At 29.6% G+C, this 12,595-nt stretch overlaps 1 long non-coding RNA gene across 1 annotated transcript; it reads right to left on the minus strand.

Moving 5' to 3' along the window:
- Positions 1-372: 372 nt before the first annotated feature.
- LOC142324587 (uncharacterized) lies at positions 373-11,549 on the minus strand. Its single transcript, XR_012756334.1, has 3 exons — positions 11,256-11,549; positions 6,865-6,952; positions 373-718 (listed from the first exon to the last, which is right to left on the minus strand). It is a non-coding gene; the product is annotated as an uncharacterized LOC142324587 (long non-coding RNA).
- Positions 11,550-12,595: the final 1,046 nt, after the last annotated feature.

Raw genomic sequence — 12,595 nt, forward strand, 5'->3', positions numbered from 1 at the left:
CTTTATTTAAAAACAAAGTAGTCAATCGGATTTCGGTGGAAAATGAACAGTCCCTTTATTAATTTTAATAAACGGTTATTTATATTTATTTATTTTATAAATATAATTTAACCAAACTTAACCTACGCTCGCTAACCTTGACTAATTAACAGGATGTTTTTGATTATTTAATTAATAAATAATTGCAATAATTACCGAGTTTATTAAATAAATACTCAAAAAGTTACGGTGTTAATTAGTCAAGGTTAGCGACCGAAGCGAGCATAGGTTGTTTGGTTAAATTATATTTATAAAATAAATAAATATAAATAACCATTTATTAAAATTAATAAAGAGACTGTTTTGAATCTACGTTAAACTCTATATCGGCCCGTTTACCACCGAAATCCGATTGACTACTTTGTTTTTAAATAAAGCTGTAGCTGCAGTGGCGTTAATACCTAAGTACCATGTATGATTCTCCGAATTTAAAATGTTATCAAGAGAATAAGTTACAACCGGATTTTTTATGCTTGTATTAACTGAAATAACACTCTTTTAATCATCGGTTTAGTGTAGGAAATATTTCGTCTCTTTAACCACTCCTGGATTTCTGCTTTAAGAGTTCCCATATTTGGAATTTTTTCCAATTTGCAACAATGGTATGGAGCGTTATCGAGACCTAAACAGAATTTGGTTTTAATTTTCCCAAAAGTCCTTCAAAAGTCAATATAAGGTCCTATAACAAAAAGAAAGTGCAATTAGTTTTAAAAATCTACGCATAATATACTTTACTAACAGAAAAAAGTTATAATTCTTAAAAAGATGTTACTTAAAAATTTAAATAAAAAGCGCACAAATAAATTTATTTAACTTGCCTTGTTACATAAGAGGATACTTAAATATTAAATACTTATTAAATATACTATACAATATTATATACTAATATTCTTATTCTTAATATACCGATATACCAATTAAATACTTACTTATTGTTATATGTCATTGTTGTTTTTGAACAAGAACATAGGGAAGAGAGTAGAGTATTTAAAAAAACATAGCGATATTATCATTGTAATAAGGATAAAATCGAAACCTAAACCAACAACGATTGTTAATGTCTATATGCCCATGATGATGATGATGAGGTAGAGATACTAAGAAATTGATGAAGCAATTAAACACATAAAACATAACAAAAATTTAATAATAGTTTATTATTAAAAGATTGAAATGCAAGTATCGGAAAAGGCAAGGAAGAAAATATTGTGGGTGAATACGGGCTGGGCAAAAGAAATGAAAGAGAGGACTGACTTATTGAGTTTTGCACGAAGTATAATTTAGTAATTGCCAACACCCAATTTAAAAATCATAATAGAAGAATATACACATGAAAAAGCCATGCGATACTGCAAGGTATTAGATAAATTATATCATGGTTAAACAAAGATTTAGAAATCAATTGCAAAGCATATCCAGGAGCAGACATCGATAGCGATCATAATTTAGTGATAATGAAATATAGGTTGGGGTTTAAAAACCTGAAGAAAAGGTGCCAGATGAATCGGTGGATCTACAGAAGCTTGAGAAAGACGTAAAGAAGATTTTTGAGGAGGATAAGAGGTCTGAGTAAAAATGATAAGGTAGAAAATATAGAAAAAGAATGGGAGAATGTTATAAACGAAATTCTTAAATCAGCAGAAGCAAACTTACATGGAACAAAGAGAACTGGTAGAAAACCTTGGATATGAGAGGATATATTGCAACTGACGGATGAGTGTAGAAATTATAAGAGTGCTAGTGATGAACAAGGTAAAAGGACCTATCAACAATAAAGAAATACTGTAAACAGAAACTGCAAATTAGCAAAAGAATAGTGGATTAAAGAAAAGTGTTCAGAAGTGAAAAGAGAATGATCATTGGTAAAATAGATGGAGTATACACGAAAGTTAAGGAGAACGTTTTGGTACATACATTAAAATCTAATAATGTGCTAAATAAGAATGGTACACAGGTTTATAACATGAAAAAAAAAGGTAAACAGGTAGGCGGAATATATTGATGAGTTACACGGAAATGAATTAGAAATTGGTGTTATAAAGGAAGAAAAGGAAGTTGAAGAGGATGAAAAGGGAGATACAATACTAAGATCTGAATTTAAGGTAGCATTAAAAGGTTTGAATGGGAAAAAGGCTCTTGGGATAGACAGGTATCTGCAGAATTACTGCGCTATGCAGGTGAGGAAGCGATAGATTACACAAACAGGTGTCTATTTATGAAAAAGGGGAATTTCGTCAGACTTCACAGTGGAATAACACAGGGGAATAACGTCAGGGGAATAACACAGTGTTATTGTTATAATACCAAAGAAAGCAAGAGCAGATAAATGTGAAGAATACAAAACAATTAGCTTAACAACAAAAGCATCAAAAATTTTAACTAGACTTCTGTACAGAAGAATTGAGGGGTCAGTAGAAGAAAACCAATTTGGTTTCAGGAAAAGTATAGGGACAAGGGAAGCAATTTTGGCACTCAGATTAACAGTAGAAGGAAGACTAAAGAAAAACAAACCAACATACTTGGCACATATAGACCTAGAAAAGGCTTTCAATTATGTAGACTGGAATAAAATGTTTAGCATTTTTTAAAATTTAGGGTTCACGTCTACAGATAGAAGAACACTTGCTAGAGATAGCTAACACTTTACAGGAACCAAACTGCAACAGTAAAAATTGAATAACATAAAAGCAGTAATAAGACTTATCAGACGGATAATCAAACTTTTTTGAAACAAGAAAAGCAGACCGAACTGGTTATACAAAGTACGGAAAGACATGGAGGAATTAGACATAACCCGTGAAAGCCTAAAAACGTAAACTGGAAACTATGAGAAATTAAAAAATAAAGAAACAAGATTCCTATCAAAACCCAAGAAAACAATAAGCCGGGTGTACTCCGAACAAGAAAGGGCAAGAAGATCTGAAACCCTTAGAAATTACTGGCAAAAGAGAAAAGCTGAAAAACAACAAATCAGCAAGAAAAGAAAGAACTTGCCAAAAAAAAAATGAACTAAAGTGATCCATTATGGTCTTAAAAGTAATAAAAAAAAAAAAGCAGTAATAAAAAAGCGAGTCTGACAAGGATGTTTCCTATTCCCATTACTTTTTAATCTTTATATAGAACTGGCAATTAATGATGTTAAAGAACAATTTAGATCTGGAATAACAGTGCAAGATGAAAATATAAAGATGTTATGGTTGCTGATGATGATATAGTAATTCTTGCCGAGATTAAAAAAGATTTAGAAGAAACAATGAATGGCATGAATGAAGTCCTACGCAAGAACTGCAGCATGAAAATAAACAAGAACAAAACAAAAGTAATGAAATTTAGTAGAAATAATGTAGATGGACCACTGAATATAAAAATAGGAAAAGAAAAGATTACGGAGGTAGAAGAATTTTGCTATTTGAGAAGTAGAATTACTAAAGATGGTCGAAGCCACAGCGATATAAAATGCCCAATAGCACAGGTGAAACGAGCTATCAATCAAAAATTAATTTAAATGACAGGAAAACATTTTTGAAAGTATATGTTTGGAGTGTAGCTTTATATGGAAGTGAACCTTGGAAGATCGGAGTATCTGAGAAGAAAAGATTAGAAGCTTTTGAAATGTGGTGCTATAAGAGATTGTTAAAAATCAGATGGGTGGATAAAGTGAAAAATGAAGAGGCACTGTGGTAAATTGATGAAGAAAGAATTTGGAAAAATATAGTTAAAAGAAGAGACCGATTTATAGGCCACATATTAAGGCATCCTTATAATAGTCACTTTAATATTGGAAGGACAAGTAAATGGGAAAAATTGTGCAGGTAGGCAATGTTTGGAATATGTAAAACAAATTGTTAGAGCTGTAGGATGTAGGGCGTAAACCAAAATGAATCGACTGCCACTAGATAGGGAATCTTGGAGAGTAGTCAAATGACTGAAGACAAAAAAAAGGTTGTTTATAAATCCAAGGGCCTACATATCTACTGTTAATATGTGCTGGATAACATGAATCATAGTTTAAACATAGCTTTAAATGCAGTAGTTAGATATAATTGTAAATATGATTTCATAACATTATATTTGTAATAATGATGTTTGTGGAACCGTCATCTTACAGCACAGACCCAATAACATAAAATTTTTCTACTTCAATAAATAAACATTATGTATAATTGACTTGGAATGGTTGTCATCATCTTGTGAAACCTGGTAGACAGTTTAGCATTTGACCAATCAAAAGTGAAGGAAAGAGAAGCTAAACCGCAAGTCGTGGGTTCAAATGCTGGACAGACATGGCATTTTCACATGCTACAAAAATTGTCATTCATCTCATCCTCTGAAGTAATACCTAATGGTGGACCCAGAAATTAAAAAAAAAAACGCAGATGAAGTTTAAAAATGCATTAACATAAAAGTTGTTGAAGAGAAAATCTCGATTTAGGGAATTATAAAAAATACAATGTAATAATAGTTGGGAAAAAGTGTTAGACAAGCATCATGGAGCCACAGAAATCTCAGAGGCCTCTAAATAAGAGGGCAAGCTCTTTAGGCGCCCCAAACTTTTTAGCAGGGAGTATGTACATCAAGCTTTCTGATATAATGCTCACCACACTATCATCTGATGCCAGCAGCAAGCATCCTGACGATTTACTGCAGATTGGAAGATTCTATCTTCGAAGCCTCAGATACCCTGGAATCAGAGGTGGAGGCCATCAGGAGGATGGAGAAAAGGGAAAAAGAATGGCCTAAGGGAAAACCTAGGCTATAATTTTAATTGAAGTTTTTTGTAAGTTCTATGTGAATTTAATTTAAAACTGAGTTATTAAGAATTGCGGCTTTACACCCATTTGACAGACTAACATTTTTTTTTTTTAGAAATGGATTGAATGGTTTTTTAAGTGGCATAGGCTCTATGCATACCCTTGTCAATTTATGTGAATCATGGGGTTGTAATATATTATGACAAGTTGATATTTTTGGATGATCTGTTTTGTCAAGACTCTTACTGATATCACCTCTTGCATCAATTCTAAAGTTGATTTTCAATAGATTAAAATTGAAATTTTTTTAAATTTCTATTTGTTTTAAATTTGGCAGCTCATCCATCAGAAGATAGAAATTAATTATTTTAGTCCCTTTATTGTTTAACAAAATACAATTTAGTATTAAAACTTGAAATTGCAAAAAGATTTTTTTTAAATTTTGGTGGATTCATACTCAAGGGGAAGCATTTGGGTAAAATGAATTTTTAAGAAAATAATTCCTAAGTGATGATTATATATTTAAAACAAAGGAACTTTCTAAAATTATTTGTGTTTAAAAATTACAATGATTGAAACAAAATTCTAAATAAAAAAAGTTGTAATTTGGAAAGGGGGTGAACATTTTTGGCTATTTTTTTTTTCAAGAAATAATTATCAAAAATATAAAAATTTTGCATTTTAAACAAAATGAGAAAGCAGCAAGATGGATTTAAGTTAAAAAAATTTGGAAAAATTAAAAGAAATATATTTTATTACCACAGACAATTGGAGTGGGATGACCAAAAAAAGGTTATAACAGTTGAAGGTCAATTGATGTATAAAAAATAGATGCAAAACACTCCCATTCACTTCTTTTCTGAAGCAAGATGTAGCTAAGAAAAGAAAAATATATAAAAAATATTTGGTGAAGGGGTAATATTTTGGGAAGAGGTGAGTATTAAATAAAAATCTTAGATAATTTGCGATCCTGATAAAAAAACTTATGTAAGAAGAGATTTTTGCTTCAAGGCCAGAATAAAGATTTAAAATTTTATTTCAACCAAAATACTCTCATCCTTTTTACAATTTTTGCAAAAATGTAATATTCTTTCTCCTTCAAAAGTTGTAACTATATGTGTATGTATGATTTTCTTCAAACTTGGTAGACAGATACTATTAAGCTTGAAGAAAATTGGTCTACAGGGTTCAGAGTTATAATACCAAGTACAGGCCAACAAACACATGTACTTACATACAAACACCTGTTTTTAACAAAAATAGATTTTTTAGATTTGGAAATATTGGAATAAAATTTTTTTTCACAAATTATTCACAATTCTTTTTAATGTCTCAAAAAAGAACAACTTTTTTAACTATGAAACTTTTTCATTACAGCTTTAGCTGCTGCAGCAGCATGTATCGCTATAATCAGAAAAGTGAAAAGTTGAAAGTTTGATATGTTAAAACAATAAAAATTTTATAAATTACTATTTCTGGAGGAGGGAGGATTTATTGTGAGCTGTTTTTCTTTTTTTGTCATCAGTCAGTTGACTGGCTATGTTGCTTCCATTCCTTCCCATTCTGTGCTAATCTTTTAACATTAACATATTAACTACATCCTACCTGTGCAATTACTTGTTTTCTGTATACTACAATCTTTGTCTTCCTCTACACTTTTCATCTCCTAGCACATTCCTACATCACATAATAACTAAACCTAGATGTTTTCCTGTTGTTTGTTGTGAAGTCAGATCATGTTGAACAATTTTATAAGCTTTTAATAAATATAAAAATTAATAATATCAATATTTTGTTTCCTGAATGTTATCATAATTAGGATATCTACATTGGTTTTGTCATTCACATTCCTCTAAATACAAATTACTTGTAAAATGGATTATTATCTATTAATCTATTATTTATCTATTAATATGAATTATTTATTATCTATCTATATTCTTTTTTATCTTATAGGTAAGCAATAAATTATATTTAAATTTAAATGTTTTATTTAACTTCAAAAATTACACCAATATAGGTTATAAAGAAACAAAAAAAAAGATATAATATAACTGATTTTTTTAATACTTACCAGTATTATGTAACCTTGAACTCTAGTTTTATGTTCTTTGATAATTTACTAGTTATTACCCATGATATTGCAGTTTTGATACTTTGTTCTATGAAATAAATAAAAAATAAAAAGTATTTATACATGCAAAATGTAAAAAAATCTTATTTTATAGGAAAAGTTCTAAACAAACCAGTTTACATTAACAGATTTGTCGTTTGACCTCTATTTTTTAGTATCTATTGCATTTTTAACTTCCTTATGGTGCAATAGCTATAAAGTTTCTTAGCCAGTATTAGGTTGTCAAATAACATTCACTAAATTTATGCAAATATAAATTAAAATGTTTTAGTTATAATTTATTCAAGATTTTGTTACTCATTTTTTTTTTTATGATATTAATTTAACATTTTATAATAACCATTTTACTAAAAATGTAAAATTAAATTACTGTAGGTCGATGTTCTAATATTTTGGAAGTTCATTGATCAAAAATAATTATTAATAAATATAAGATTTTAACATAAAACATAACATTTTTTTTTTATATCCAATCAATGGTAAAAAAAAAAAACAAAATTGTTCACTTTATAGTAGACTTTAATGATTATAATGCATACACTTAAAGAACACACACTTTTTTTTTAAAACTTGTTCAAATTAATAAAATAATTAGTGCAAAATACTTAACAATGTACACTGTATAATTTAAAACTTCTACAATATAATAATGTACTTCTGATACACAATAATATCTTTCTTTATAGAGATGAGCTACTAAATAAAGGATTTATCCAACATGCTAAATATGGGAAAATGTTCCTCCCCCAGTACCTAAATGATAAATTTATGCAATACTGTATCCTAGCAAAGTTGATACTTGACGAGAGCAACTAATGAATACTTAACCAAATTGCTGTATTTTACATGACTGAACCACAAATTCCCCAGTACCTAAATGATAAATTTATGCAATACTGTATCCTAGCAAAGTTGATACTTGACGAGAGCAACTAATGAATACTTAACCAAACTGCTGTACTTAACCAAATTGCTGTATTTTACATGACTGAACCACAAATTGCTGCTTCATTACTAATATAAATTGCTGCTGCTTCTTTATTAATATTTGTAAGGATTTTGCTGCAACAATAAATTATTCTACTATCATAGACAAAATTTGATAACACATCTTAATAAATTAATATTTTTTTGATAAATATTTAGTAATGTGTCAGTCTATGTAATGTACACTTCTAGGATGTTTTAAGATAAATGTTTCCAAACACTTAATTCTTTTACTATGATAACAAATATTTTAAGTCTATTCAGCAAATTTTTTAACTAACTGTGTTGGCATGTCATGAACCAATAAGTTTGTTAATAAGTGTTAACAAAATAAATAAGGTCTACTGTAAATAAGTAAAAATAATAAATCCTTTCATTCTAATTGGTACATGATAAATTACATTGATCACATCAGGAATTTAAATATGACATGAATAAAAAAGTAAATACCCCAGCATTTGCTTGAATGGATCAATAGAATCCTTGATAAAACCTTGAGTAATTATATACTGTTATGGATTCACCTCTGGTTTTGATAAATCTTATTTAGTTTATCTTATTTTAATATATCTTATTTAGTACGTAAGTTATACATTAATATTGAAAGTATTTTCTGGAAAATAATGAGTTACAACCTTCGTAAGTTATGTAGTTCCCTCACCAAAACTTTTGTGATTCAACACTGTATAAATGTAAAATACATTATTTTCAGACTAACTAATTGATTATTGTATACAATTATAGACTCAGCCTATCAATTGGCCAATTCAATATTTAAGGTTAACTAGGTGTAGTTGGCAAGCAAAGAAAGCATTAGATTATGTAAGCTGATATCGTATGAAGTTCAGTACAAGAAATCAGTTACCTTATCTAACCTAATCTAACCTTAATCTTGCCCTTGACCTAAACCAAGGTAAACTCAATTAGATTTCATTTAAACCAAGTTATTTACTCTGTAAATATTGTATACAGCACATTAACCAAACCCATACCTTATACTTAACCTAACTTAATTTAATATTAAGTGAATCTACTCTCATTCTTATCTTAATTTCCCTGAAATCAAATTATTTAGTCCAAAAATAATGTATGTTACAACTGTACAATGCTGAATTATGGACGTTTTGGTGAGGGTACTATGTAACTTACATGGGACTTAACTCTGGTGAATTGTATTTCCAACAAATAATTTCAATTGTAACGAATAGCTTAGCTCCTAAGTAACATATATTCTAAATTTCATCAAAATCAAAGGGGATTTCATAATTGTATGTAATTATCAAATCTTGAACAGAGCAGCATCACAAGATATACAAATACATATAAAATGTAAAGACTGTTATGATTAAAGTTCATATTAATTATTTAAAAAAAAAAAAAAAAAAAAAAAAAAAAAACATGAAATAATGTTAAAGTAAGTAAATGAGTTGATTAATATAAAAAAATATTACAAAATAATTAACAATTCAGAAGGCACTAATGAAAATTATTTGATCATATTAAAGTACATGTTGAACAGAATGCAGAAAATTCAGGTACTTTCAATTTGTAATCAGTATCATTTAATAATTTCATCATTCAGAGTAATTGAAATTTTTTTAATTGTAGATATTTTTAATTAATTGGTGGGAAGATTATTTAAATTGTTTGGTAATTTATAAAAAATTACAATGGAAGGAAATATAATAAGGCCCTTTCTTGTAAGCCAAAGTCTTGTGCTGAGTTATATGAAAATAGATTTCTTGTTTGGTTTGATAAAGGTGGATGGATATTGTTAATTTTTAATAAGTGACAATTTTTTTGAAAATATTACATATTCATAAATGTAAACACAAGGATAAATTTAGCTTTTTATTTTATAATCATCAGTTTACGTGATACTTATTTGTAGTACATGATGAAAAAAAGAAAGTCTATCCTAAAATTAAATAGAGGGCAGCTACAAACCAATGGTAAAAGCCAAAGAGACATTTAGAAAAAGCTAAAGTTAATTATTTAATGATCATTACATTAATTTTAATTATGTTTTTCTATCTAAGGTAAAAAAATATTGATGAACATCTATAGATATCAATTACTTATGATACATAATTATAGTTAAATTTTAAACCATGAATTCTGATTCAATAGTTGAGGTTCAGTTAATTAAATATACCATAAATCTATTAATAACAGTCTCCAATGAAGATCTGACTGAGAAGTTGATAGTTTTGTCAGATACATCCATAATTGGGAGAGGTATTCCATTTAGATACCTGAAATTATTTCATAAGATCTTTAATTTTGCAAGAAAAACAATTACTTGCAATATAAAAGTCGGTGAGCAACTTATATATCAGTAATGTGTTATTTTCTTCCATCTTCAGAAAAAATTTCAATCCTCTTAGGGATTATGGATAGGGAATGGAAGTGTGCTCCCTGGAAGGGACCTTGAGCTATCCAATGATAAGGCCATGCTTTTTATGGATTAACTGACCATCCATCCCATTACCCTAACCTTGATTCCTTCTCTATTTTTTTTCATTCTGTGGATGTATGCCAAACCTTGGTAGATCCACACTAAGGATGTTATGCCAGTAATATATTATTAGTTTAATTTAGTGGGAAGAGACTTCCAACAGATTTCTCAAGGCCTTTGTTTTCTTTTTAATAGATGTGAAATAAGCCTAATAGCTGAAATGCCTGTTACGTAAAACCCAGTCTTCTAATCTTTGCCTAAGTACGAATAAACTGATATTGTCACAGGACATGGTCTCAGACTGTACAAATAAGACCAATTGTGGAAAACAAAACTATACTTTTATTTTGTAATGAGCCATTAAATATTGCGTAAAAAAAAGATAAATAATGAAAACGTATCATAAATCCTATTTTAAAAATTGAATTTCACTTTCTTAGAATTTTTGGAAACTAAAAGATTTTTTTTATATATGTTGAGTTTAAATTGTTACAATTTGCACTAATAAACAATACTCACACATATGTGTTAACATATATGTACTGATTATTTTGGGGTTAACTATAGCAAGCTCAAAAGGTCCTAATGTAAATTCCAAAGTGTACATCAATCACCAGCATTAGAGCTAGTAGATTTTACATTGATAGAGCCACTACTGCTTTATATTAATGTATGCAGTATATTTTAACCATATCACTATCTTCAGAATTATATTATTTTGTCATTAGCTGCTTATTAGGTATTTATAACAATCAGCAACTTAACATTAGTTTTCATTCAAGTAAAAAATTGTACAAGAAGTTATCTCTAAAGTAAAGACCATTTCACTGTAAAAAAAAATTATTCTGAAAACTATAAATATTTTTCATTTCTCTTAAACACATACCTTATACTACTTCTCTATATAATCGCTACATGAATTACGACATTTATCATAGCGATATACACCAGCTTCAATATAACCTAGTCGTATTCTTCTGCCGCCAATCCATTTAGGCAATGATTAACATTATCTTTAAGTTCACCGTCACCCGCGAATTGCTTACCGCCCAAAAATTCTTTCAATTTCCCAAACAAATGGTAATCAGAACTAGCTAAGTCCGAACTGTATGGTGAGTGATCGTAAATTTCCCACCCAAATGATCTCAGTAAATCAGGTGTCGGACCAGCAACATGTGGACGTGCATTATATGGCCATCAGTTTGCATCCAAATGGCTGTGGCTATTGATCTGGTTGGCGATTCAGGATGACGCCATTCCACTTGATTGCCGTTTTCTCCCTGGCGTGTAATACGAAATCCATGTTTCATTGCCGGTAACAACTGAATTAAGGAACTCATTACTTTTTTCGGTGTATCACATCAAAAATTCCTAAGCAGATCCCATTCGTAATTTTTTGTGACGTTCCGTTCAGACGTGCGGCACCCGACTCCGACTGGCACAAACCTTTCCGAGCTTAAAATGGACTAATAACAGCTCTTGAAACATCAAGAAAACGAAGTTCAAAGATCGGAAATCGTTGAGCAACGATTTTTTCCGATTTCATCAACGATGCATTTCAAAAGGTCCTCGGTGATTATCGAGGGCCTCCGCGAAAAATTCTTCATTGTGCACATTAATTCTGTTATTTCTAACCTTTCACATCATTTTCGGACGTTTCTTTCATCATTACACATCTCCGTACACAGTAATCGACTGGCTATGAACTTCAGCTGGTTTAAAAAACGCACAATTCCACTAATTTCATAGTCGGCCGCAACATCGACTTTCCTATTCATTTTATAACGTAATAATTCACACGTAATCAAAGATACTAGAACGCGATAACCTATAGACAACAATGCAGCGTGGCCATGAACGACACAGGTTCGCCAACCTTTAGGAGATTTTCCAGCGGTTTTTCTTTAGAGATATTCCTCGTAAATTCCCAAAAAATACAAACAATTAAGTGGAACCTAGGTACAATGTAAATGTAAACTTTTTCAGGAGTAAGGAAAAAATGAAGACATAAAAATGGTTTATACTAAACGAACTATGTAGTCATAAAGAGAACTATGCAGTCTGAATTTGAGAATAATAATATCAATAAAATGTGTACATATAAACATGCACAGAACTACATTATTACAAGCGAGGTAGTTTCACATTTTATACAGATATGTATGAGAAGTAATCTTTAAAATTAAGAAAACTTGCAATAAAAATATGAGGTCCGTCTGTTAAATA

Source organism: Lycorma delicatula, chromosome 5 (genome assembly GCF_047948215.1).
Source record: "Lycorma delicatula isolate Av1 chromosome 5, ASM4794821v1, whole genome shotgun sequence".
In the NCBI taxonomy this organism is placed as follows: domain Eukaryota; kingdom Metazoa; phylum Arthropoda; class Insecta; order Hemiptera; family Fulgoridae; genus Lycorma; species Lycorma delicatula.